The sequence below is a fragment of the Brachyhypopomus gauderio genome, unplaced genomic scaffold (genome assembly GCF_052324685.1).
Source record: "Brachyhypopomus gauderio isolate BG-103 unplaced genomic scaffold, BGAUD_0.2 sc136, whole genome shotgun sequence".
NCBI classification, from domain to species: domain Eukaryota; kingdom Metazoa; phylum Chordata; class Actinopteri; order Gymnotiformes; family Hypopomidae; genus Brachyhypopomus; species Brachyhypopomus gauderio.
This window is the reverse complement of record NW_027506957.1, coordinates 122501-145971: the sequence shown is the minus strand read 5'-3', so window position 1 is coordinate 145971 and position 23471 is coordinate 122501. Positions and strand designations below refer to the sequence as shown.

The 23471-nt window shown below is 48.0% G+C and overlaps 15 non-coding genes and 3 pseudogenes across 15 annotated transcripts; all 18 read left to right on the top strand.

Moving 5' to 3' along the window:
- Window positions 1–67: 67 nt before the first annotated feature.
- On the top strand, window positions 68–258 carry LOC143499939 (U2 spliceosomal RNA). Its single transcript, XR_013126475.1, has one exon. It is a non-coding gene; the product is annotated as a U2 spliceosomal RNA (small nuclear RNA).
- Window positions 259–929: 671 nt separating this feature from the next.
- LOC143499981 (U5 spliceosomal RNA) lies at window positions 930–1048 on the top strand. Its single transcript, XR_013126517.1, has one exon. It is a non-coding gene; the product is annotated as a U5 spliceosomal RNA (small nuclear RNA).
- A 5836-nt stretch (window positions 1049–6884) lies between these two features.
- Window positions 6885–7066, top strand: LOC143499871 (U2 spliceosomal RNA; annotated as a pseudogene).
- Window positions 7067–7729: 663 nt separating this feature from the next.
- LOC143499980 (U5 spliceosomal RNA) lies at window positions 7730–7848 on the top strand. Its single transcript, XR_013126516.1, has one exon. It is a non-coding gene; the product is annotated as a U5 spliceosomal RNA (small nuclear RNA).
- A 163-nt stretch (window positions 7849–8011) lies between these two features.
- LOC143499928 (U2 spliceosomal RNA) lies at window positions 8012–8202 on the top strand. The gene has a single exon (XR_013126464.1). It is a non-coding gene; the product is annotated as a U2 spliceosomal RNA (small nuclear RNA).
- Window positions 8203–8881: 679 nt separating this feature from the next.
- LOC143499979 (U5 spliceosomal RNA) lies at window positions 8882–9000 on the top strand. Its single transcript, XR_013126515.1, has one exon. It is a non-coding gene; the product is annotated as a U5 spliceosomal RNA (small nuclear RNA).
- Window positions 9001–9163: 163 nt separating this feature from the next.
- LOC143499918 (U2 spliceosomal RNA) lies at window positions 9164–9319 on the top strand (annotated as a pseudogene).
- Window positions 9320–11290: 1971 nt separating this feature from the next.
- On the top strand, window positions 11291–11473 carry LOC143499840 (U2 spliceosomal RNA). The gene has a single exon (XR_013126440.1). It is a non-coding gene; the product is annotated as a U2 spliceosomal RNA (small nuclear RNA).
- Window positions 11474–12149: 676 nt separating this feature from the next.
- LOC143499978 (U5 spliceosomal RNA) lies at window positions 12150–12268 on the top strand. The gene has a single exon (XR_013126514.1). It is a non-coding gene; the product is annotated as a U5 spliceosomal RNA (small nuclear RNA).
- Window positions 12269–12431: 163 nt separating this feature from the next.
- LOC143499916 (U2 spliceosomal RNA) lies at window positions 12432–12622 on the top strand. The gene has a single exon (XR_013126462.1). It is a non-coding gene; the product is annotated as a U2 spliceosomal RNA (small nuclear RNA).
- A 665-nt stretch (window positions 12623–13287) lies between these two features.
- On the top strand, window positions 13288–13406 carry LOC143499977 (U5 spliceosomal RNA). The gene has a single exon (XR_013126513.1). It is a non-coding gene; the product is annotated as a U5 spliceosomal RNA (small nuclear RNA).
- A 163-nt stretch (window positions 13407–13569) lies between these two features.
- LOC143499917 (U2 spliceosomal RNA) lies at window positions 13570–13725 on the top strand (annotated as a pseudogene).
- A 1971-nt stretch (window positions 13726–15696) lies between these two features.
- On the top strand, window positions 15697–15879 carry LOC143499839 (U2 spliceosomal RNA). Its single transcript, XR_013126439.1, has one exon. It is a non-coding gene; the product is annotated as a U2 spliceosomal RNA (small nuclear RNA).
- A 681-nt stretch (window positions 15880–16560) lies between these two features.
- On the top strand, window positions 16561–16679 carry LOC143499976 (U5 spliceosomal RNA). Its single transcript, XR_013126512.1, has one exon. It is a non-coding gene; the product is annotated as a U5 spliceosomal RNA (small nuclear RNA).
- Window positions 16680–16842: 163 nt separating this feature from the next.
- On the top strand, window positions 16843–17033 carry LOC143499905 (U2 spliceosomal RNA). Its single transcript, XR_013126461.1, has one exon. It is a non-coding gene; the product is annotated as a U2 spliceosomal RNA (small nuclear RNA).
- A 667-nt stretch (window positions 17034–17700) lies between these two features.
- LOC143499975 (U5 spliceosomal RNA) lies at window positions 17701–17819 on the top strand. Its single transcript, XR_013126511.1, has one exon. It is a non-coding gene; the product is annotated as a U5 spliceosomal RNA (small nuclear RNA).
- A 163-nt stretch (window positions 17820–17982) lies between these two features.
- LOC143499894 (U2 spliceosomal RNA) lies at window positions 17983–18173 on the top strand. Its single transcript, XR_013126458.1, has one exon. It is a non-coding gene; the product is annotated as a U2 spliceosomal RNA (small nuclear RNA).
- Window positions 18174–18853: 680 nt separating this feature from the next.
- On the top strand, window positions 18854–18972 carry LOC143499974 (U5 spliceosomal RNA). The gene has a single exon (XR_013126510.1). It is a non-coding gene; the product is annotated as a U5 spliceosomal RNA (small nuclear RNA).
- Window positions 18973–23471: the final 4499 nt, after the last annotated feature.

Below are 23471 nucleotides of genomic sequence, written 5' to 3'. Positions count from 1 at the left end.
GCTGTCTCCGCGGAGGGGAGGCCTGTGCCGGCGAGGCCGGCGCCCAGGCCAGCGCCCATTTCAGGTTATCGCTTCTCGGCCTTTTGGCTAAGATCAAGTGTAGTATCTGTTCTTATCAGTTTAATATCTGATACGTCCTCTATATGAGGACTTCATATTAAATGGATTTTTAGAACAGGGAGGCGAAACAGGGGCTTGCCCCGTTCGCCCCACGCATCGACCTGGTATTGCAGTACCTCCAGGAACGGTGCACCTTCCTAAACGTGTGGAAAAGAAAGAGTTTGTTGCTGGTTGTATGGTATGATCAGCCTGTTTATTTTAATGAATTTGTAATATGTGTGTGTGTGTGTGTGTGTGTGTGTGTGTGTGTGTGTGTGTGTGTGTGTGTGTGTGTGTGTGTATGTATATATATATATATATATATATATATATATATATATATATATATATATATAATATTATAAAACTTTATTTTTACATTTGTTGGTTGATTTGTCTGTCTGTCTGTCTCTGTCTGTCTGTCTGTGTGAATAAATAAAACAAAGCAGCCAAAAGCGCTCACTCCTTTAAAAAAAACCAGAATAAGTAAGAATGAAGGGGAGTGAGTGGTCTCTGTCTCTCTCACTGCCTTGTCAGCTGGTCACAAATGCAGTGCGAGCGGAGGCCACTCCCCTTTCGGCGGTTTGCAGTTTTCCCTCCGTTTTTGTTCTTTTTTTTTTTTTTTTTTTTTTTGAGATTGTTACTGTTTTTTCCCCTCCTCTCTCTCTCTCTCTCTCCATTATAGCCTGCCAGCCCTGCCTGCCTGCCTGCCTGCCTGCCTGCCTGATGTTGCCAACAAGCCACAGCCCCGCAGGCTCCTCCCTTGTTACCGCGAACAAACGAGCTAGGCTTTAGGTTGGCGTAGCGGGACGCCTGAGCCTACATGGCTATAGCTCGGGTTTCTCTTCATTCACGCACAAATCTTTCGCCTTTTACTAAAGATTTCCGTGGAGGGGAACGTCAAAGAGTCAAATTGATTTTTTGGAGCGCTCTGCCTCCGGGCAGGGCCGCAACAATCTGTACAATGAGAATGTGTATAAACGTAGGGGTGGGCGTGGCACGAAGGGAAGGGTGAGCGTACGTACGGCTGGAAGGAAGGAAGGGCGCTGTCTCCGCGGAGGGGAGGCCTGTGCCGGCGAGGCCGGCGCCCAGGCCAGCGCCCATTTCAGGTTATCGCTTCTCGGCCTTTTGGCTAAGATCAAGGGGCGGAGACAGCGATCGACCCTTGGGGTTTGAGTGCCGAATTACTGGCTACTCTAAGAATCCAGAGGGTTTCCTTTTTCAAATTTCTTGTGTGAAAATTTAACGGTTTTTGCTTTAATTTTGTAGGGTGTTTTTTTTCACAGGTTGTGGTTGGGTGAATTTCCTTTTAAAGACAAGGTAAGTCCTTTTTCTGGGTTTTGGTAGGTTTTATTGGCTTGTGGTATAGGGTTTTTACAAATTTTAAAATTTTAAATCCTTTTAAGTTTTAAAGTTTTAAAATTTTAAAATTGACAGAGCCTGTTAGTCCATTAAAAAGTTAAAAAGCTGTGGGTGCCTCCACCATGTCGGCCGCCCGGCCTGGCGTGAGGAGGCACCACAGTGTGCGGTTTTATTTCATGTCAGACAAGGAGGGCAAGCTGCTTCATATGTCTCGGCTTGATTTTTCAAGAAAATTGATACAGGGGGTGTTGGGTTTCAAACCCGAAATGATAAATTGTATCATATCTTTGCCACAAAACAAGGGTTTTGACGTGAGCTTTGGATCTCAGACACTGCTAAATGAGTTTTGGAGAAAATATGAGGAACTACAGGAACATTTTAAAATGTTCAATTTAGAAAAATTGTCAGACCATACTAGGAAGGTAGTTATTGTAAAGATGTTTAATGAAATTGTGAGTGGACAGGACATTTGTCAATGGTTGTGTAGGTATTGCTATGTAATGGGTGCACCGGTGAAGGTTTTGGATGAAGACAGAATTTGGAACTGTACATGGAGGGTACCGATAAGACAGTGGGAAGATGCCACCGGTTATATGGGTTTGAAGCATTTGCCACAAATGATTGTCTTGGGGGAGAACAGAGGTTACATTCACTATCAGGGGATGCCCAAAACATGCCGCAAGTGTGGTGAAATGGGGCATTTAGCTGAAGCATGTACCCAGAAAGTTTGTGGTAAATGTAGAGAAATAGGGCACTCCTTTCATGAGTGCCCAAATGGCAGAAAGTGCAACCTCTGTGGGGAAAATACTCACCTCTTCAGAGATTGCCCACTCTCCTTTGCCAACAAATTAAAAAGGGCAAAGATGGCGGAAGACAAAATGGAGGAAAACAAAATGGCTGAAAAGCAGCATGGTCAAGAGGTAAATGAGGAGGCCGGGGAAGAAGGGGCGGGGCCAGAGGTTTTGGCGGGAAGGGGAGCCTCTCAGTTTCAGGAGGATGACATCCCTGAAGCTAGGGGGAGCTCACACCCAGAACAGCCGGAGAAAAGCAAGGAAGAAGAAAGGGTGGAGGAAGTTGGGGAAAAAGCTGATCCACCCTCAATGCAGACAGACTCAGAGGTAAGTTCATCGGGTTTGGAGGGAGAATTGGAAGTGTCGTTCCCATGTGCACAGATGACAAAAAGACCGGCAGAGTCTCCTCTAGCGGACAACACAGAGAAAAAGCAGAGACCGGCAGCGGATGAGGATACTCCTTCTCTAGAGAGATCCGACCCCTGCTGGCCAGGCAGTTCACCAAACGAGGTATCTTTTCTACACCTCCCACCAAGAGGAGGAGCATCGACTCCCAACCGAACTGAGGTAGAAGACTTTCCAGTCCTAGACTTCTTTCACCCTGGCAGAAGGAAAATGGAAGTGGTTTTAGGAATGGATTTAGACTAGTTTTAATGGATTTTATTGTGTTGAAATGTTTCTAGTTCCGTTTGCTTTTAGGTCAGCCAAGAATGTTGTGGTTTTACCTCCTTTTAAACGTGCTCATGTCTCTCACAATCGCCACCATTAATGTGAGGAGTGTGAGAGCACCTTTGAGAGCACAGAGCATTCTGACTTTTTTAGGAACAGTGACAGCCGATATCATTTTATTACAAGAATGTGCAATCCCCTTCCTGAGATCATACAGAGACTGGGAGCAGCGCTGGGCTGCGGGTCCCTCTCTCTGGAGTGGGTCGCACTACAACAAGTCAGATGGTGTTGCTATTTTAATAAATAACCCTAGACTTGTGGTGAAGGACTGCACTGTGGTGAGTGATGGGCGGGCCATTTTAGCTAATTTGCATTTTTTAGGGAGGGATTTTAAAGTCTTAAATGTGTATGGTTTTAATGAAAAAGAGGAAAGATATGGTTTGCTGGAGGATTTGCAGCCCCACATGCTGGGGAGGGATCCGATAGTAGTGGGTGGGGATTTTAATTGTGTTTTAACTAAGAAAGACAGGAGGAATGTGGGAGAGAGTTTTAAACTAGACAAAACATCGGGAAGATTGGCAAATCTGATAACTGATTTTAATTTAGTGGACTGTTACAGGACCATGCATCCACGGGAGGAGGGCTTCACCTGGTCGAGTGGTGATGGTTCCCGGGCCTCCAGAATTGACTACATCCTCACACGTGACTGCCCACCATCAGATGCTAGATTGATCCCCATGTTTTTCTCAGACCACGCCTTACTGTCTTGCACCCTTTCTTTCACCACAGATGTGACGATAGGGGGAGGGCTGTGGAAGCTGAACTGCTCCCTGCTGCAGGATGAAGGGGTGAGAGACGAATACAGGGAGCAGTACAGACTTTGGCAGTCCCTCCAAGACCTGTACGATTCACGTGCACAGTGGTGGGAGATGGTAAAGGGAAGGACCAAGACGTTTTTTAAAAGGGTGGGAACTTTTAAAAAGAAAAAACAGAAAAGGCGCATGATGGGGCTGCAAAGAAGGTTACAGAGGTATTTTAATCTGGTAAACCAAGGGTTTGATTTTAATGAGGAAATAAAACAGGTAAGAGAAGAAATGAGACTTTTAATGGAGGAGGTAAGCAAAAGACAGATAATGACTTGTAAAGAACAGGAACTAGAAGAGGGGGAAAAATGTACAAGATATTTTTTTAAGAAAACAGTGGCGCGGGGAGGAGGGGTTACTAAATTACAAGATGGAGACAAAATAATGAATACAAATCATGGGATCATGGGGGTGGTAGAAAGGTTTTATGAAGATTTATATGGTGAAAAGAAAACACACAAAACAACAATGGAAGAAGTGACCAATTTATTGGAAAATAAAATTAAAGATGATGAACTTTTAACTACAGATTTTACGACAGAGGAACTACAAAATGTTTTAAAAGGTTTTAAAACAGGGAAGTCCCCGGGAGAGGATGGGCTCCCCGTGGAGTTTTACAAAACCTTTTGGGACATTTTAGTAGGGGACCTTTTATGTATTTTTACAGACTTCCAGACTTGTGACGTTTTACCCGACAGTTTTAGGTCAGGGATAGTGACTCTGCTGCACAAAAAAGGGGAAAAATCAGAGATCAGCAATTGGAGACCTATCACACTTTTAAACGTCGATTGTAAGCTTTTTAGCAGAATTTTAGCAAGACGAATGTCATTGGTTTTAGAAGACGTGATTCACCCAGATCAAGCTTGCGCAGTGCCGGGGCGGAGGATCACGGACAACTTGATCCTGATCCGTGACTCCATCTGTTATGTGAGAGACAGAAACATTCGGTTATTAGCATTAAATTTAGATTTCGAAAAAGCTTTTGATCGGGTCTCACACCAGTACCTGTTTCAGGTACTGCAAAAGATGGGGTTCCCCGGGAGGTTCATAGCATGGGTGGGCCTGTTGTACAACGACATCAATAGCAGAATTTTGGTAAATGGGCACCTCTCCAAGGCGATCACTATTCGCTCAGGAGTACGGCAGGGTTGTCCCTTATCCCCGCTCCTGTTCGTCACATGCATGGAACCACTGGCGCAAATCTTGAGAAGGGACCAATGGATCAATGGACTGACTCTGCCAGGGGGACTGACGGTGAAATGTTCATTATACATGGACGACGTGACAGTTTTATGCACAGACATGGTGTCGGCCCAGAGGACCCTAGAGGTAACAGAATGGTTTGGGAGGGCCTCTGGAGCCAAACTGAACCGAAACAAGACTGAGGCACAGCTCTTTGGACCATGGACGAACGTACCAACTGTTTTAGGGGTAAATTTTAAAGAAACAAACATCAGGATTTTAGGGGTGAAATTTGACCGGGCAGGAGGAGGGAGCGGAAATTGGACAACAACCTTAGGGAAAGTTAGACAGAGACTTGGACTGTGGGGACTAAGACAATTGACTTTAGAAGGGAAAATTTTAGTGATAAAAGCGGTGATTTTACCTCTGCTTTTATTGCTGTGCTCTGTTTTTAGTCCTCCAAGGAGCTTTCTTTTAGGTTTGGATCGGGCGATCTTCTACTTCCTGTGGGGGTCCAAGTGGGAGCGCCTGAGAAGAGAGACAGTAAAGAAGAGACCGGAAAATGGAGGGAAGGGGCTCCCAGACCCCCACCTGTTTTTAGGCAGCAAATTTACAGCAGCACATATAGAGTATGCAACATCCCCATCCAGGACCAAGACGGCCATTATGGCTCGGTTCTGGATGGGGTCCTATCTGCAAACCATAGGCATTTTAAAACCAGATTTAAGAACGCCAGTATCTTTTAAACTGCCACACGAATACCTTTTTATTAAGAAATTTTTAAAAAAGTATGAGTTGGAAAAATGCACTGTTCAAGAAATGACAAATGCTAAAACCCTGGTCTCCCTTGTTCAGGATCGTGAGGAGGTGAGCAGAGTGGTGGGGATGACGACGGCGGAGGCTCGGAGAGTGTGGGCGAACGCGGCCCACCCGGCCCTCCGGAACAAACAGAAGGACCTTACCTGGATGGTGGCCCATGAAGTCCTCCCGGTCCGGGCGGTGATGCACTCCCGGGGCATGGGGGCAACGGCAGTGTGCCCACGGCCAGGCTGCGGCCAGCCTGAGACCGTGCGGCACGTCCTTTGGGAGTGCAGCGTGGCCAGGGACCTGTGGGCCGCGATCGGCCCCCTGGAATGCCCAAGCCTGCCAGCAGGGGAGGTCCACCCGCAAAGTTACCGGTTAGCGGTGAACGGGGTGGGCCAGGGTGTAGAAAAGTTACCATCAAAAGAATTCGAGGCACTCTGGCTCACCCTTACAAGCGTGACGGCCGCACTGTGGACCTCCCGCAACCTGCTGGTGGGGAAGCGCGTCACGGTGCCCCTCCACGCTATGAAAAAGATGGTAACAACAACGCTGCAGGTGGCGCCGGGCGTCGCCATTTGGAGGAGGGGGCCGAGGTCACACGCAGGGGGGTCCCTGCCACCACCGACCGGGGCTCCCGCCGACGTTTCCTGAGGGGACAGGGATGCCTGAAAGGAGACAGCGGGCTCAGGGGAGGACTTCCTCTGGAGACGCACAGGAAGGGACCTCGACGGAGGGCGGGAGGGGCTGCGGATGCACGCACCTCGGCCTCCCGGCTGGGTTCATCTCTGCCTTCCTCTCTCCTTGTGGTCTTGGACGGGGGGGAGCAGGGTTTGCAATACATCTGAAAAGGACAATACACAAAGTAGTGAATTTGACATTGAAAAGGTTTTATGATATTAAACTGTTTTGGACTTTAAGGGCTTTTAAAATGCTTCTATAATGAAACCTTTTATGTACTATTTTAACAGATGCAAGGATGTGGCTTTTAAAAGAGAAAAGATTGTAAAAATGGTTTTAAAATGCATGAATATTGTGTCTTTTAACCATCTTTTTATCTAATGTGTATGCTGCTTTTAACATAAAAGTGACGTATCTATTGGTGTAAAGTATCAATAAACATTGTCAAAAAAAAAAAAAAAAAAATCTGTTCTTATCAGTTTAATATCTGATACGTCCTCTATATGAGGACTTCATATTAAATGGATTTTTAGAACAGGGAGGCGAAACAGGGGCTTGCCCCGTTCGCCCCACGCATCGACCTGGTATTGCAGTACCTCCAGGAACGGTGCACCTTCCTAAACGTGTGGAAAAGAAAGAGTTTGTTGCTGGTTGTATGGTATGATCAGCCTGTTTATTTTAATGAATTTGTAATATGTGTGTGTGTGTGTGTGTGTGTGTGTGTGTGTGTGTGTGTGTGTGTGTGTGTGTGTGTGTATGTATATATATATATATATATATATATATATATATATATATATATATATAATATTATAAAACTTTATTTTTACATTTGTTGGTTGATTTGTCTGTCTGTCTGTCTCTGTCTGTCTGTCTGTGTGAATAAATAAAACAAAGCAGCCAAAAGCGCTCACTCCTTTAAAAAAAACCAGAATAAGTAAGAATGAAGGGGAGTGAGTGGTCTCTGTCTCTCTCACTGCCTTGTCAGCTGGTCACAAATGCAGTGCGAGCGGAGGCCACTCCCCTTTCGGCGGTTTGCAGTTTTCCCTCCGTTTTTGTTCTTTTTTTTTTTTTTTTTTTTTTTGAGATTGTTACTGTTTTTTCCCCTCCTCTCTCTCTCTCTCTCTCCATTATAGCCTGCCAGCCCTGCCTGCCTGCCTGCCTGCCTGCCTGCCTGATGTTGCCAACAAGCCACAGCCCCGCAGGCTCCTCCCTTGTTACCGCGAACAAACGAGCTAGGCTTTAGGTTGGCGTAGCGGGACGCCTGAGCCTACATGGCTATAGCTCGGGTTTCTCTTCATTCACGCACAAATCTTTCGCCTTTTACTAAAGATTTCCGTGGAGGGGAACGTCAAAGAGTCAAATTGATTTTTTGGAGCGCTCTGCCTCCGGGCAGGGCCGCAACAATCTGTACAATGAGAATGTGTATAAACGTAGGGGTGGGCGTGGCACGAAGGGAAGGGTGAGCGTACGTACGGCTGGAAGGAAGGAAGGGCGCTGTCTCCGCGGAGGGGAGGCCTGTGCCGGCGAGGCCGGCGCCCAGGCCAGCGCCCATTTCAGGTTATCGCTTCTCGGCCTTTTGGCTAAGATCAAGTGTAGTATCTGTTCTTATCAGTTTAATATCTGATACGTCCTCTATATGAGGACTTCATATTAAATGGATTTTTAGAACAGGGAGGCGAAACAGGGGCTTGCCCCGTTCGCCCCACGCATCGACCTGGTATTGCAGTACCTCCAGGAACGGTGCACCTTCCTAAACGTGTGGAAAAGAAAGAGTTTGTTGCTGGTTGTATGGTATGATCAGCCTGTTTATTTTAATGAATTTGTAATATGTGTGTGTGTGTGTGTGTGTGTGTGTGTGTGTGTGTGTGTGTGTGTGTGTGTGTGTGTGTGTGTATGTATATATATATATATATATATATATATATATATATATATATATATATATATAATATTATAAAACTTTATTTTTACATTTGTTGGTTGATTTGTCTGTCTGTCTGTCTCTGTCTGTCTGTCTGTGTGAATAAATAAAACAAAGCAGCCAAAAGCGCTCACTCCTTTAAAAAAAACCAGAATAAGTAAGAATGAAGGGGAGTGAGTGGTCTCTGTCTCTCTCACTGCCTTGTCAGCTGGTCACAAATGCAGTGCGAGCGGAGGCCACTCCCCTTTCGGCGGTTTGCAGTTTTCCCTCCGTTTTTGTTCTTTTTTTTTTTTTTTTTTTTTTTTTTTTTTTGAGATTGTTACTGTTTTTTCCCCTCCTCTCTCTCTCTCTCTCTCCATTATAGCCTGCCAGCCCTGCCTGCCTGCCTGCCTGCCTGCCTGCCTGATGTTGCCAACAAGCCACAGCCCCGCAGGCTCCTCCCTTGTTACCGCGAACAAACGAGCTAGGCTTTAGGTTGGCGTAGCGGGACGCCTGAGCCTACATGGCTATAGCTCGGGTTTCTCTTCATTCACGCACAAATCTTTCGCCTTTTACTAAAGATTTCCGTGGAGGGGAACGTCAAAGAGTCAAATTGATTTTTTGGAGCGCTCTGCCTCCGGGCAGGGCCGCAACAATCTGTACAATGAGAATGTGTATAAACGTAGGGGTGGGCGTGGCACGAAGGGAAGGGTGAGCGTACGTACGGCTGGAAGGAAGGAAGGGCGCTGTCTCCGCGGAGGGGAGGCCTGTGCCGGCGAGGCCGGCGCCCAGGCCAGCGCCCATTTCAGGTTATCGCTTCTCGGCCTTTTGGCTAAGATCAAGTGTAGTATCGTTTCAGATTTATCTGTTTTAAATACTACAGCTTTTACATGCTTGTTTTTATGCCTGTTTACTAATCCTGCCCTTTGCTTGTGTTTTTAACAGGAGGAGTCTGGGCGGAACCTAATGAGCAATCGGTCTGGTGGCATTGTCCACCGACCACCGCTTGGGAACCGCCCAGCTCCTCCTCCTGTTTTTAGGCTCGTCTCGCCGGCTTGGAGGATCCCGGGTGGACCAGCAAGATCTTACCCCCGGTGGTCAACGGAGGAACTGCGGGCTCTCTCTGCTCCGGGTTTCCGGCAGGGTAGAGGGGGATGGCTGATGGTGGGCCTGAGGGACCGGCGCTGGGCGGCGGTCGGCCGGTCGGGGCCCCGGGGCCGACGGCAGCCTCCTCGGCGGGGCCTGGCTGGGGAGCAGGTGGAGGCCTGCTCAATACGGCCAGGTTCCGCTGGGCTCCTGGTGTAGAGGGGATCCCTTTCTTGGAGAGGGTCCCCTTCATCCGGGAGGTGCTGTTCGAGGCCTTGGGGATTGCGATCGGTGACTTGATCTGCGCCCAGCGCAATGGTCCCTTGGCCTACTTTGAGGTCACCTTCTCCTCTGCTGAGGTGTACCAGCGCATCCTGGAGCGGAGGGATGAGCTGAAATTACATCCGGTGGGGAAGTATTTTGTGGTTGAGCCCCTGTGGGTGGAGGGCCGTCGGATGGTCACCACCCACGTGTTCAACCCTTACGTCCCCACGGAGCATATCCGCAGGTTCCTCCAGAACTACGGGGAGGTCCACCCGGGGGAGAAGTATGTGCGGGACGAGCTCGGTGTATGGAATGGGCGCCGCCAGTTTTTTATGATTTTTAGAGAGGATGGTAAGGGGGGTGTGGTCCACCCTCCCGCCCTCTTCTCCTTGGGTGCTAATCGAGGCTATTTGTTTTACAGGGGTCAGCCCGACCATTGTAGAGTGTGCCGGGAGTACGGACACAAGGAGGAGAGCTGCCCGGGTCGTAAGTGCCACAACTGTCTGGACCCTGGACATTTGGCCCGGGACTGCAAGGGCCCCCGGAGGTGCAGAAGATGCCGCTGTGATGGACATTTGGAGCGCTCCTGCCCCAACGCTGGTTCCACCTATGCGTCGGCGGTGATAGGGGGCAGGAGCATGGAGACTGCCGTGGCACCCTCCGGGGCGGCTCCGACGGGACCCCTGGCCGCCCCCGGGACATCAGTGACCGCAGATGAGGGGAAGACGGCGGGGGACGGCCGGGGAGACAACGCTGTTGCAGTCCCGGGTGAAGAGGAGCGTCCAATAGAGGGGGAGGTAAGGAGAACACTCACTCATTTGTTGTGTGCCCCCCCTCCCCAGAGAGTTGGGTCCAGACCGGCCGGGCAGCCAAAGACAGTTACTCCCGGCACCTCCAAGAAGAGGACCAGGACGGGGCTGACCCCTCCCGAGGAGGAGGGAAGACGTGGGATTAAGGAGAGCAGGACCATCCCCCCACCCCCCCAGGCTGAGGAAGCGGCGCCCAGGCCCTCACAAGCTCTCACCTCGGGACCCATGGAGGAGTCCCCCTCTCGGCCAAAAACTGCTGCAGGAGAGAAGGAGAGCCAGGGAGACGGAGAGGCCCCGCCTTCAGCGGGCAACTGTGATGGCGGCAAGAGCGGGCCAGGCACAGGAGTAGAGGGAGGTTGTTCCTCCCTCCATCCGGCCCCCACCCCCTGTGTTCAAAAGGAGGAGCCATGGTTAACCAAGGCTAAAGCGCGTGAGGCGAGAATACGCGCAGAGTTTAAAGAAGTTGGGTGGTCGGACTTGGAATGCCGAAACTATTTACAGAGGAATGGATTCTTGGTGGATGACATTTTGTGGCATAGGAAGAACAAGACAGGCAAGAAAGGCATGGTAAAGAAATCTTAGCTAAATTAGAGACGTTTATTGCATTTTTATGTATATGTATATGAACCTGATGTGAGTGTTTTATGAATTTTTATTGATTTATTGTTGTTAAAGTCTGGCTCTGTCATAATTTTAAAGTGTGTGGTTTTACTGAAATGACTATGTATTATGTGAATTATGTGAATTATGTATTATGTGAATGTATTATGATTGTAAAGCTTGGCTTTTCGAATAAAAAAAAAAAAAAAATCTGTTCTTATCAGTTTAATATCTGATACGTCCTCTATATGAGGACTTCATATTAAATGGATTTTTAGAACAGGGAGGCGAAACAGGGGCTTGCCCCGTTCGCCCCACGCATCGACCTGGTATTGCAGTACCTCCAGGAACGGTGCACCTTCCTAAACGTGTGGAAAAGAAAGAGTTTGTTGCTGGTTGTATGGTATGATCAGCCTGTTTATTTTAATGAATTTGTAATATGTGTGTGTGTGTGTGTGTGTGTGTGTGTGTGTGTGTGTGTGTGTGTGTGTGTGTGTGTGTATGTATATATATATATATATATATATATATATATATATATATATATATATATATAATATTATAAAACTTTATTTTTACATTTGTTGGTTGATTTGTCTGTCTGTCTGTCTCTGTCTGTCTGTCTGTGTGAATAAATAAAACAAAGCAGCCAAAAGCGCTCACTCCTTTAAAAAAAACCAGAATAAGTAAGAATGAAGGGGAGTGAGTGGTCTCTGTCTCTCTCACTGCCTTGTCAGCTGGTCACAAATGCAGTGCGAGCGGAGGCCACTCCCCTTTCGGCGGTTTGCAGTTTTCCCTCCGTTTTTGTTCTTTTTTTTTTTTTTTTTTTTTTTTTTTTTTTTGAGATTGTTACTGTTTTTTCCCCTCCTCTCTCTCTCTCTCTCTCCATTATAGCCTGCCAGCCCTGCCTGCCTGCCTGCCTGCCTGCCTGCCTGATGTTGCCAACAAGCCACAGCCCCGCAGGCTCCTCCCTTGTTACCGCGAACAAACGAGCTAGGCTTTAGGTTGGCGTAGCGGGACGCCTGAGCCTACATGGCTATAGCTCGGGTTTCTCTTCATTCACGCACAAATCTTTCGCCTTTTACTAAAGATTTCCGTGGAGGGGAACGTCAAAGAGTCAAATTGATTTTTTGGAGCGCTCTGCCTCCGGGCAGGGCCGCAACAATCTGTACAATGAGAATGTGTATAAACGTAGGGGTGGGCGTGGCACGAAGGGAAGGGTGAGCGTACGTACGGCTGGAAGGAAGGAAGGGCGCTGTCTCCGCGGAGGGGAGGCCTGTGCCGGCGAGGCCGGCGCCCAGGCCAGCGCCCATTTCAGGTTATCGCTTCTCGGCCTTTTGGCTAAGATCAAGTGTAGTATCTGTTCTTATCAGTTTAATATCTGATACGTCCTCTATATGAGGACTTCATATTAAATGGATTTTTAGAACAGGGAGGCGAAACAGGGGCTTGCCCCGTTCGCCCCACGCATCGACCTGGTATTGCAGTACCTCCAGGAACGGTGCACCTTCCTAAACGTGTGGAAAAGAAAGAGTTTGTTGCTGGTTGTATGGTATGATCAGCCTGTTTATTTTAATGAATTTGTAATATGTGTGTGTGTGTGTGTGTGTGTGTGTGTGTGTGTGTGTGTGTGTGTGTGTGTGTGTGTGTATGTATATATATATATATATATATATATATATATATATATATATATATATATAATATTATAAAACTTTATTTTTACATTTGTTGGTTGATTTGTCTGTCTGTCTGTCTCTGTCTGTCTGTCTGTGTGAATAAATAAAACAAAGCAGCCAAAAGCGCTCACTCCTTTAAAAAAAACCAGAATAAGTAAGAATGAAGGGGAGTGAGTGGTCTCTGTCTCTCTCACTGCCTTGTCAGCTGGTCACAAATGCAGTGCGAGCGGAGGCCACTCCCCTTTCGGCGGTTTGCAGTTTTCCCTCCGTTTTTGTTCTTTTTTTTTTTTTTTTTTTTTTTGAGATTGTTACTGTTTTTTCCCCTCCTCTCTCTCTCTCTCTCTCCATTATAGCCTGCCAGCCCTGCCTGCCTGCCTGCCTGCCTGCCTGCCTGATGTTGCCAACAAGCCACAGCCCCGCAGGCTCCTCCCTTGTTACCGCGAACAAACGAGCTAGGCTTTAGGTTGGCGTAGCGGGACGCCTGAGCCTACATGGCTATAGCTCGGGTTTCTCTTCATTCACGCACAAATCTTTCGCCTTTTACTAAAGATTTCCGTGGAGGGGAACGTCAAAGAGTCAAATTGATTTTTTGGAGCGCTCTGCCTCCGGGCAGGGCCGCAACAATCTGTACAATGAGAATGTGTATAAACGTAGGGGTGGGCGTGGCACGAAGGGAAGGGTGAGCGTACGTACGGCTGGAAGGAAGGAAGGGCGCTGTCTCCGCGGAGGGGAGGCCTGTGCCGGCGAGGCCGGCGCCCAGGCCAGCGCCCATTTCAGGTTATCGCTTCTCGGCCTTTTGGCTAAGATCAAGTGTAGTATCGTTTCAGATTTATCTGTTTTAAATACTACAGCTTTTACATGCTTGTTTTTATGCCTGTTTACTAATCCTGCCCTTTGCTTGTGTTTTTAACAGGAGGAGTCTGGGCGGAACCTAATGAGCAATCGGTCTGGTGGCATTGTCCACCGACCACCGCTTGGGAACCGCCCAGCTCCTCCTCCTGTTTTTAGGCTCGTCTCGCCGGCTTGGAGGATCCCGGGTGGACCAGCAAGATCTTACCCCCGGTGGTCAACGGAGGAACTGCGGGCTCTCTCTGCTCCGGGTTTCCGGCAGGGTAGAGGGGGATGGCTGATGGTGGGCCTGAGGGACCGGCGCTGGGCGGCGGTCGGCCGGTCGGGGCCCCGGGGCCGACGGCAGCCTCCTCGGCGGGGCCTGGCTGGGGAGCAGGTGGAGGCCTGCTCAATACGGCCAGGTTCCGCTGGGCTCCTGGTGTAGAGGGGATCCCTTTCTTGGAGAGGGTCCCCTTCATCCGGGAGGTGCTGTTCGAGGCCTTGGGGATTGCGATCGGTGACTTGATCTGCGCCCAGCGCAATGGTCCCTTGGCCTACTTTGAGGTCACCTTCTCCTCTGCTGAGGTGTACCAGCGCATCCTGGAGCGGAGGGATGAGCTGAAATTACATCCGGTGGGGAAGTATTTTGTGGTTGAGCCCCTGTGGGTGGAGGGCCGTCGGATGGTCACCACCCACGTGTTCAACCCTTACGTCCCCACGGAGCATATCCGCAGGTTCCTCCAGAACTACGGGGAGGTCCACCCGGGGGAGAAGTATGTGCGGGACGAGCTCGGTGTATGGAATGGGCGCCGCCAGTTTTTTATGATTTTTAGAGAGGATGGTAAGGGGGGTGTGGTCCACCCTCCCGCCCTCTTCTCCTTGGGTGCTAATCGAGGCTATTTGTTTTACAGGGGTCAGCCCGACCATTGTAGAGTGTGCCGGGAGTACGGACACAAGGAGGAGAGCTGCCCGGGTCGTAAGTGCCACAACTGTCTGGACCCTGGACATTTGGCCCGGGACTGCAAGGGCCCCCGGAGGTGCAGAAGATGCCGCTGTGATGGACATTTGGAGCGCTCCTGCCCCAACGCTGGTTCCACCTATGCGTCGGCGGTGATAGGGGGCAGGAGCATGGAGACTGCCGTGGCACCCTCCGGGGCGGCTCCGACGGGACCCCTGGCCGCCCCCGGGACATCAGTGACCGCAGATGAGGGGAAGACGGCGGGGGACGGCCGGGGAGACAACGCTGTTGCAGTCCCGGGTGAAGAGGAGCGTCCAATAGAGGGGGAGGTAAGGAGAACACTCACTCATTTGTTGTGTGCCCCCCCTCCCCAGAGAGTTGGGTCCAGACCGGCCGGGCAGCCAAAGACAGTTACTCCCGGCACCTCCAAGAAGAGGACCAGGACGGGGCTGACCCCTCCCGAGGAGGAGGGAAGACGTGGGATTAAGGAGAGCAGGACCATCCCCCCACCCCCCCAGGCTGAGGAAGCGGCGCCCAGGCCCTCACAAGCTCTCACCTCGGGACCCATGGAGGAGTCCCCCTCTCGGCCAAAAACTGCTGCAGGAGAGAAGGAGAGCCAGGGAGACGGAGAGGCCCCGCCTTCAGCGGGCAACTGTGATGGCGGCAAGAGCGGGCCAGGCACAGGAGTAGAGGGAGGTTGTTCCTCCCTCCATCCGGCCCCCACCCCCTGTGTTCAAAAGGAGGAGCCATGGTTAACCAAGGCTAAAGCGCGTGAGGCGAGAATACGCGCAGAGTTTAAAGAAGTTGGGTGGTCGGACTTGGAATGCCGAAACTATTTACAGAGGAATGGATTCTTGGTGGATGACATTTTGTGGCATAGGAAGAACAAGACAGGCAAGAAAGGCATGGTAAAGAAATCTTAGCTAAATTAGAGACGTTTATTGCATTTTTATGTATATGTATATGAACCTGATGTGAGTGTTTTATGAATTTTTATTGATTTATTGTTGTTAAAGTCTGGCTCTGTCATAATTTTAAAGTGTGTGGTTTTACTGAAATGACTATGTATTATGTGAATTATGTGAATTATGTATTATGTGAATGTATTATGATTGTAAAGCTTGGCTTTTCGAATAAAAAAAAAAAAAAAATCTGTTCTTATCAGTTTAATATCTGATACGTCCTCTATATGAGGACTTCATATTAAATGGATTTTTAGAACAGGGAGGCGAAACAGGGGCTTGCCCCGTTCGCCCCACGCATCGACCTGGTATTGCAGTACCTCCAGGAACGGTGCACCTTCCTAAACGTGTGGAAAAGAAAGAGTTTGTTGCTGGTTGTATGGTATGATCAGCCTGTTTATTTTAATGAATTTGTAATATGTGTGTGTGTGTGTGTGTGTGTGTGTGTGTGTGTGTGTGTGTGTGTGTGTGTGTGTGTGTGTGTGTATGTATATATATATATATATATATATATATATATATATATATATATATATATATAATATTATAAAACTTTATTTTTACATTTGTTGGTTGATTTGTCTGTCTGTCTGTCTCTGTCTGTCTGTCTGTGTGAATAAATAAAACAAAGCAGCCAAAAGCGCTCACTCCTTTAAAAAAAACCAGAATAAGTAAGAATGAAGGGGAGTGAGTGGTCTCTGTCTCTCTCACTGCCTTGTCAGCTGGTCACAAATGCAGTGCGAGCGGAGGCCACTCCCCTTTCGGCGGTTTGCAGTTTTCCCTCCGTTTTTGTTCTTTTTTTTTTTTTTTTTTTTTTTTTTTTTTTGAGATTGTTACTGTTTTTTCCCCTCCTCTCTCTCTCTCTCTCTCCATTATAGCCTGCCAGCCCTGCCTGCCTGCCTGCCTGCCTGCCTGCCTGATGTTGCCAACAAGCCACAGCCCCGCAGGCTCCTCCCTTGTTACCGCGAACAAACGAGCTAGGCTTTAGGTTGGCGTAGCGGGACGCCTGAGCCTACATGGCTATAGCTCGGGTTTCTCTTCATTCACGCACAAATCTTTCGCCTTTTACTAAAGATTTCCGTGGAGGGGAACGTCAAAGAGTCAAATTGATTTTTTGGAGCGCTCTGCCTCCGGGCAGGGCCGCAACAATCTGTACAATGAGAATGTGTATAAACGTAGGGGTGGGCGTGGCACGAAGGGAAGGGTGAGCGTACGTACGGCTGGAAGGAAGGAAGGGCGCTGTCTCCGCGGAGGGGAGGCCTGTGCCGGCGAGGCCGGCGCCCAGGCCAGCGCCCATTTCAGGTTATCGCTTCTCGGCCTTTTGGCTAAGATCAAGTGTAGTATCTGTTCTTATCAGTTTAATATCTGATACGTCCTCTATATGAGGACTTCATATTAAATGGATTTTTAGAACAGGGAGGCGAAACAGGGGCTTGCCCCGTTCGCCCCACGCATCGACCTGGTATTGCAGTACCTCCAGGAACGGTGCACCTTCCTAAACGTGTGGAAAAGAAAGAGTTTGTTGCTGGTTGTATGGTATGATCAGCCTGTTTATTTTAATGAATTTGTAATATGTGTGTGTGTGTGTGTGTGTGTGTGTGTGTGTGTGTGTGTGTGTGTGTGTGTGTGTGTGTGTATGTATATATATATATATATATATATATATATATATATATATATATATATATAATATTATAAAACTTTATTTTTACATTTGTTGGTTGATTTGTCTGTCTGTCTGTCTCTGTCTGTCTGTCTGTGTGAATAAATAAAACAAAGCAGCCAAAAGCGCTCACTCCTTTAAAAAAAACCAGAATAAGTAAGAATGAAGGGGAGTGAGTGGTCTCTGTCTCTCTCACTGCCTTGTCAGCTGGTCACAAATGCAGTGCGAGCGGAGGCCACTCCCCTTTCGGCGGTTTGCAGTTTTCCCTCCGTTTTTGTTCTTTTTTTTTTTTTTTTTTTTTTTGAGATTGTTACTGTTTATTCCCCTCCTCTCTCTCTCTCTCTCTCCATTATAGCCTGCCAGCCCTGCCTGCCTGCCTGCCTGCCTGCCTGCCTGATGTTGCCAACAAGCCACAGCCCCGCAGGCTCCTCCCTTGTTACCGCGAACAAACGAGCTAGGCTTTAGGTTGGCGTAGCGGGACGCCTGAGCCTACATGGCTATAGCTCGGGTTTCTCTTCATTCACGCACAAATCTTTCGCCTTTTACTAAAGATTTCCGTGGAGGGGAACGTCAAAGAGTCAAATTGATTTTTTGGAGCGCTCTGCCTCCGGGCAGGGCCGCAACAATCTGTACAATGAGAATGTGTATAAACGTAGGGGTGGGCGTGGCACGAAGGGAAGGGTGAGCGTACGTACGGCTGGAAGGAAGGAAGGGCGCTGTCTCCGCGGAGGGGAGGCCTGTGCCGGCGAGGCCGGCGCCCAGGCCAGCGCCCATTTCAGGTTATCGCTTCTCGGCCTTTTGGCTAAGATCAAGTGTAGTATCTGTTCTTATCAGTTTAATATCTGATACGTCCTCTATATGAGGACTTCATATTAAATGGATTTTTAGAACAGGGAGGCGAAACAGGGGCTTGCCCCGTTCGCCCCACGCATCGACCTGGTATTGCAGTACCTCCAGGAACGGTGCACCTTCCTAAACGTGTGGAAAAGAAAGAGTTTGTTGCTGGTTGTATGGTATGATCAGCCTGTTTATTTTAATGAATTTGTAATATGTGTGTGTGTGTGTGTGTGTGTGTGTGTGTGTGTGTGTGTGTGTGTGTGTGTGTGTGTGTGTGTATGTATATATATATATATATATATATATATATATATATATATATATATATATATAATATTATAAAACTTTATTTTTACATTTGTTGGTTGATTTGTCTGTCTGTCTGTCTCTGTCTGTCTGTCTGTGTGAATAAATAAAACAAAGCAGCCAAAAGCGCTCACTCCTTTAAAAAAAACCAGAATAAGTAAGAATGAAGGGGAGTGAGTGGTCTCTGTCTCTCTCACTGCCTTGTCAGCTGGTCACAAATGCAGTGCGAGCGGAGGCCACTCCCCTTTCGGCGGTTTGCAGTTTTCCCTCCGTTTTTGTTCTTTTTTTTTTTTTTTTTTTTTTTTTTTTTTTTGAGATTGTTACTGTTTTTTCCCCTCCTCTCTCTCTCTCTCTCTCCATTATAGCCTGCCAGCCCTGCCTGCCTGCCTGCCTGCCTGCCTGCCTGATGTTGCCAACAAGCCACAGCCCCGCAGGCTCCTCCCTTGTTACCGCGAACAAACGAGCTAGGCTTTAGGTTGGCGTAGCGGGACGCCTGAGCCTACATGGCTATAGCTCGGGTTTCTCTTCATTCACGCACAAATCTTTCGCCTTTTACTAAAGATTTCCGTGGAGGGGAACGTCAAAGAGTCAAATTGATTTTTTGGAGCGCTCTGCCTCCGGGCAGGGCCGCAACAATCTGTACAATGAGAATGTGTATAAACGTAGGGGTGGGCGTGGCACGAAGGGAAGGGTGAGCGTACGTACGGCTGGAAGGAAGGAAGGGCGCTGTCTCCGCGGAGGGGAGGCCTGTGCCGGCGAGGCCGGCGCCCAGGCCAGCGCCCATTTCAGGTTATCGCTTCTCGGCCTTTTGGCTAAGATCAAGAGGTCGGGACTGGGATCGACTTTCAGGGCAGGAGGCGCTTTGGCGGCGAAAAGCTCTGGAAGGGAAATTTTCTCTACACGGTTTCGTGTGACTGCTGGAAAAAGAGGTCAAAGTACAAGGTAAGTAAATTTTAGAACTTTTTTAGGAGACTCTTATTTTAGGGACTGTCTAATTTAGTTCTTAATTTGCTTTTAGACTTGTTTTGATCCCTTTTACAGCCCTTTTACCTTTTTTACCTTTTTAGTTATTTATTGGAGAACTTTTTAGTGTGTTGTCTGTGAATTCCAAGTGGTGGTGCCTCCACCATGTCGGCTCCTCGGGCCGGTGTGAGGAGGCACCACAGTGTCCGACTCTTATTTAAAGAAGTAGAGGGGAAACTTCTTGGGATGTCGAGGTTGGACTTCTCAAGGAAGCTTCTCCAGGGTGCTCTCGGCTTTTCTGTCTCTGATTTGAACTGTTTGATTTCGCTACCAGGAAATAAGGGTTTTGATGTAAGCTTCTGCACAACACACCAGTTACAGGACTTTTGGCATAGATATGAAACGGTTAAAGACCAGTTCTCCATGTTCACAGTGGAAAAGCTTTCTGATAATTCACACAAAGTGGTGATTGTTAGAATGTTCAATGAAACTGTGACTGGAGAAGACATTAGGACATGGCTGGCCAGATTTTGCACGGTAAAAAGCCCACCTATGAAAGTGGTAGACGAGGACGGTGTATGGACAGGCTCTTGGAGAGTCCCCATACAACAGTGGGAAGACCCAGAAGGATATCTGGGTCTTAGACATCTACCCTCTATGATAGTGTTGGGTGAAAACCGGGGCTACATTTTTTATCAGGGGATGCCAAAACTGTGCCGAAAATGTGGTCGTATGGGACATTTAGCCGAGGCATGCCAGGAAGTTGTGTGTAAAAAGTGTAGAGAAATTGGGCACTCCTTCGAGGAGTGCCCAAATGGGAGATTGTGTAATCTGTGTGGAGCCAATAACCATCTGTTTAGAGATTGTCCCAGGTCCTATGCAAACAAAATGAAGGCAGCCAAGATGGCCGCCGACATGAAGGAGAAAATGGCCGCCTGGCAGCATGGTCAGAAGGCAAGGCAGCAGGAGGAAGAAGAAGGGGCGGGGCCAAGTGGAATGGCGGGAAAATCAACCAACCAGCAGGCCCCCGCCCCCAGCCAGGAGACCGAGGCAAAGGACCGGGATCAGGAAGAGGAAAAGGGAGAGAAGGAGGGACAAACAAGTGGAAAGGAAGAGACAGGAGTTGGAAAAGACAAGGAATGTGTAATGGAGACGGTGCTAGAAGAGAAAGAAGGGGTAAGTACACAAACAGGGAAGAGGCCGGCAGGGTCTCCTCTGGTGGACATGGTGGAGAAGAAACATCGAATGGAGCAAGACGCAACCGGGTCCTCAGAGGGGAACAGGACGTGGCCAGAAGGGTCACCAAATGGGGTATCTTTCCTAGAAATAAGGTTAAGAACACCCACACCCAAAATTGTACCACCGGAGGATTCCATAATTGAGGACACACCACCTTTCTCACCTCTCTCCCCCTTCCCCTTCCCCTCTCCACCTCCCCCTACCCCACCCCCACCCCCCCTCCCCGGGGGGCAGGAAGAGACAGAGGAGGAGGTGTCCATGGTTTAAATTTTTTAAGATTTAAGAAAAATTAAGATGCAAAGTAATATAAGAATGTTTGTACATCTCCCTTTTAAATATATGCTCATGTCTCTCACAATCGCCACCATAAATGTGAGAAGTGTGAAGGCACCCCTAAGAGCACAGAGTATTTTAACATTTTTAGAAACTGTAAATGCTGATGTGATTTTATTACAAGAGTGTGCGATCCCCTTCCGGAAATCTTACAGAGAGTGGGAGCAGCGTTGGGCTGCGGGTCCCTCCCTCTGGAGTGGGTCGCACTACAATAAGGCTGATGGTGTCGCTATTTTAATCAGAAACTCCAGGATTGTGGTGAAGGGCTGCACCGTGGTGAGGGATGGGCGGGCCCTTTTAGCTAATTTGCATTTTTTAGGGAGGGATTTTAAGGTTTTAAATGTGTATGGTTTTAATGAAAAAGAAGAGAGGTTTGAATTGTTTGGGGATTTGCAGCCCCACATGCTGGGGAGGGCTCCTTTAATAGTGGGCGGGGATTTTAACTGTGTTTTAACTAGTAAAGACAGAAAAAACGTGGGAGATGGTTTTAAATTAGATAAAACGTCTGGGAGGTTGACCAACCTGAAAGTGGATTTTAAATTAGTTGACTGTTACCGGACCATGCATCCACAGGAGGAGGGCTTCACCTGGTCGAGTGGTGATGGTTCCCGGGCCTCCAGAATTGACTACATTTTTACACGTGACTGCCCGCCATCAGATGCTAGATTGATCCCCATGTTTTTTTCAGACCACGCCTTACTGTCTTGCACCCTTTCTTTCCCCACAGATGTGACGATAGGGGGAGGGCTGTGGAAGCTAAACTGCTCCCTGTTGCTGGAAGAGGAAGTAAGAGAAGAATACAGGGAGCAGTACAAGCTCTGGCAGTCCCTCCAAGACTTGTACAGTACACGAGCACAATGGTGGGAGATGGTGAAGGGGAGGACCAAGACTTTTTTTAGAAGGGTGGGAAGTTTTAAAAAGAAGAAACAGGAAAGACGCATGTTGGGGCTGCAAAAACGGCTGCAGAGGTATTTTAATCTGGTAAATCATGGGTATGATTTTAAAGAGGAAATAAAGAAAGTAAAGGAAGAGATGATGCTTTTAACAGAGGAGATGAGCAAAAAGTATATAATGACTTGTAAAGAACAGGAATTGGAAGAAGGGGAAAAGTGTACACGGTACTTTTTTAAGAAAACTATGGCACGGGGTGGTGGGATGACTGAAGTGAAAGATGGGAATAAAAAACAGGATACAAACCATGGGATTATGGGGGTGGTAGAAAGGTTTTATGAAGATTTATATGGTGAAAAACAAACACACAACGCAACAATGGAAGAAGTGACAAATTTTTTGGAAAATACAATAAAAGATGGTGAAATTTTAATTACAGATTTTACGACAGAAGAGCTACAAAATGTTTTAAAAGGTTTTAAAACAGGGAAGTCCCCGGGAGAGGATGGGCTCCCCGTGGAGTTTTATAGAACCTTTTGGGACATTTTAGTAGGGGACCTTTTATGTATTTTTACAGACTTCCAGACTTGTGACGTTTTACCTGACAGTTTTAGGTCAGGGATAGTGACTCTGCTGCACAAAAAAGGAGAAAAATCAGAGATCAGAAATTGGAGACCTATCACACTTTTAAACGTTGATTGTAAGCTTTTTAGCAGAATTTTAGCAAGACGAATGTCATTGGTTTTAGAAGACGTGATTCACCCAGATCAAGCTTGCGCAGTGCCGGGGCGGAGGATCACGGACAACTTGATCCTGATCCGTGACTCCATCTGTTATGTGAGAGACAGAAACATTCGGTTATTAGCACTAAATTTAGATTTCGAAAAAGCTTTTGATCGGGTCTCACACCAGTACCTGTTTCAGGTACTGCAAAAGATGGGGTTCCCGGGGAGGTTTATAGCATGGGTGGGCCTGTTGTATAACGACATCAATAGCAGAATTTTGGTAAATGGGCACCTCTCCAAGGCGATTACTATTCGCTCAGGAGTACGGCAGGGTTGCCCCTTATCCCCGCTCCTGTTCGTCACATGCATAGAACCACTGGCGCAAATCTTGAGAAGGGACCAATGGATCAATGGACTGACTTTGCCAGGGGGACTGACGGTGATATGTTCATTATATATGGACGACGTGACAGTTTTATGCACAGACATGGTGTCGGCCCAGAGGACCCTAGAGGTAACAGAATGGTTTGGGGGGGCCTCTGGAGCCAAACTGAACCGAGACAAGACGGAGGCACAGCTCTTTGGACCATGGACGAACGTACCAACTGTTTTAGGGGTAAATTTTAAAGAAACCAATATCAGGATTTTAGGGGTGAAATTTGACCGGGCAGGAGGAGGGAGTGGAAACTGGATAACAACCTTAGGGAAAGTTAGACAGAGACTTGGACTATGGGGACTAAGACAATTGACTTTGGAAGGGAAAATTTTAGTAATAAAAGCAGTGATTTTACCTTTGCTTTTATTACTGTGCTCTGTTTTTAGTCCCCCAAGGCGCTTTCTTTTAGGTTTGGATCGGGCGATCTTTTACTTCCTGTGGGGGTCCAAGTGGGAGCGCCTGAGAAGAGAGACAGTAAAGAAGAGACCTGAAAATGGAGGGAAGGGGCTCCCAGACCCCCACCTGTTTTTAGGCAGCAAAT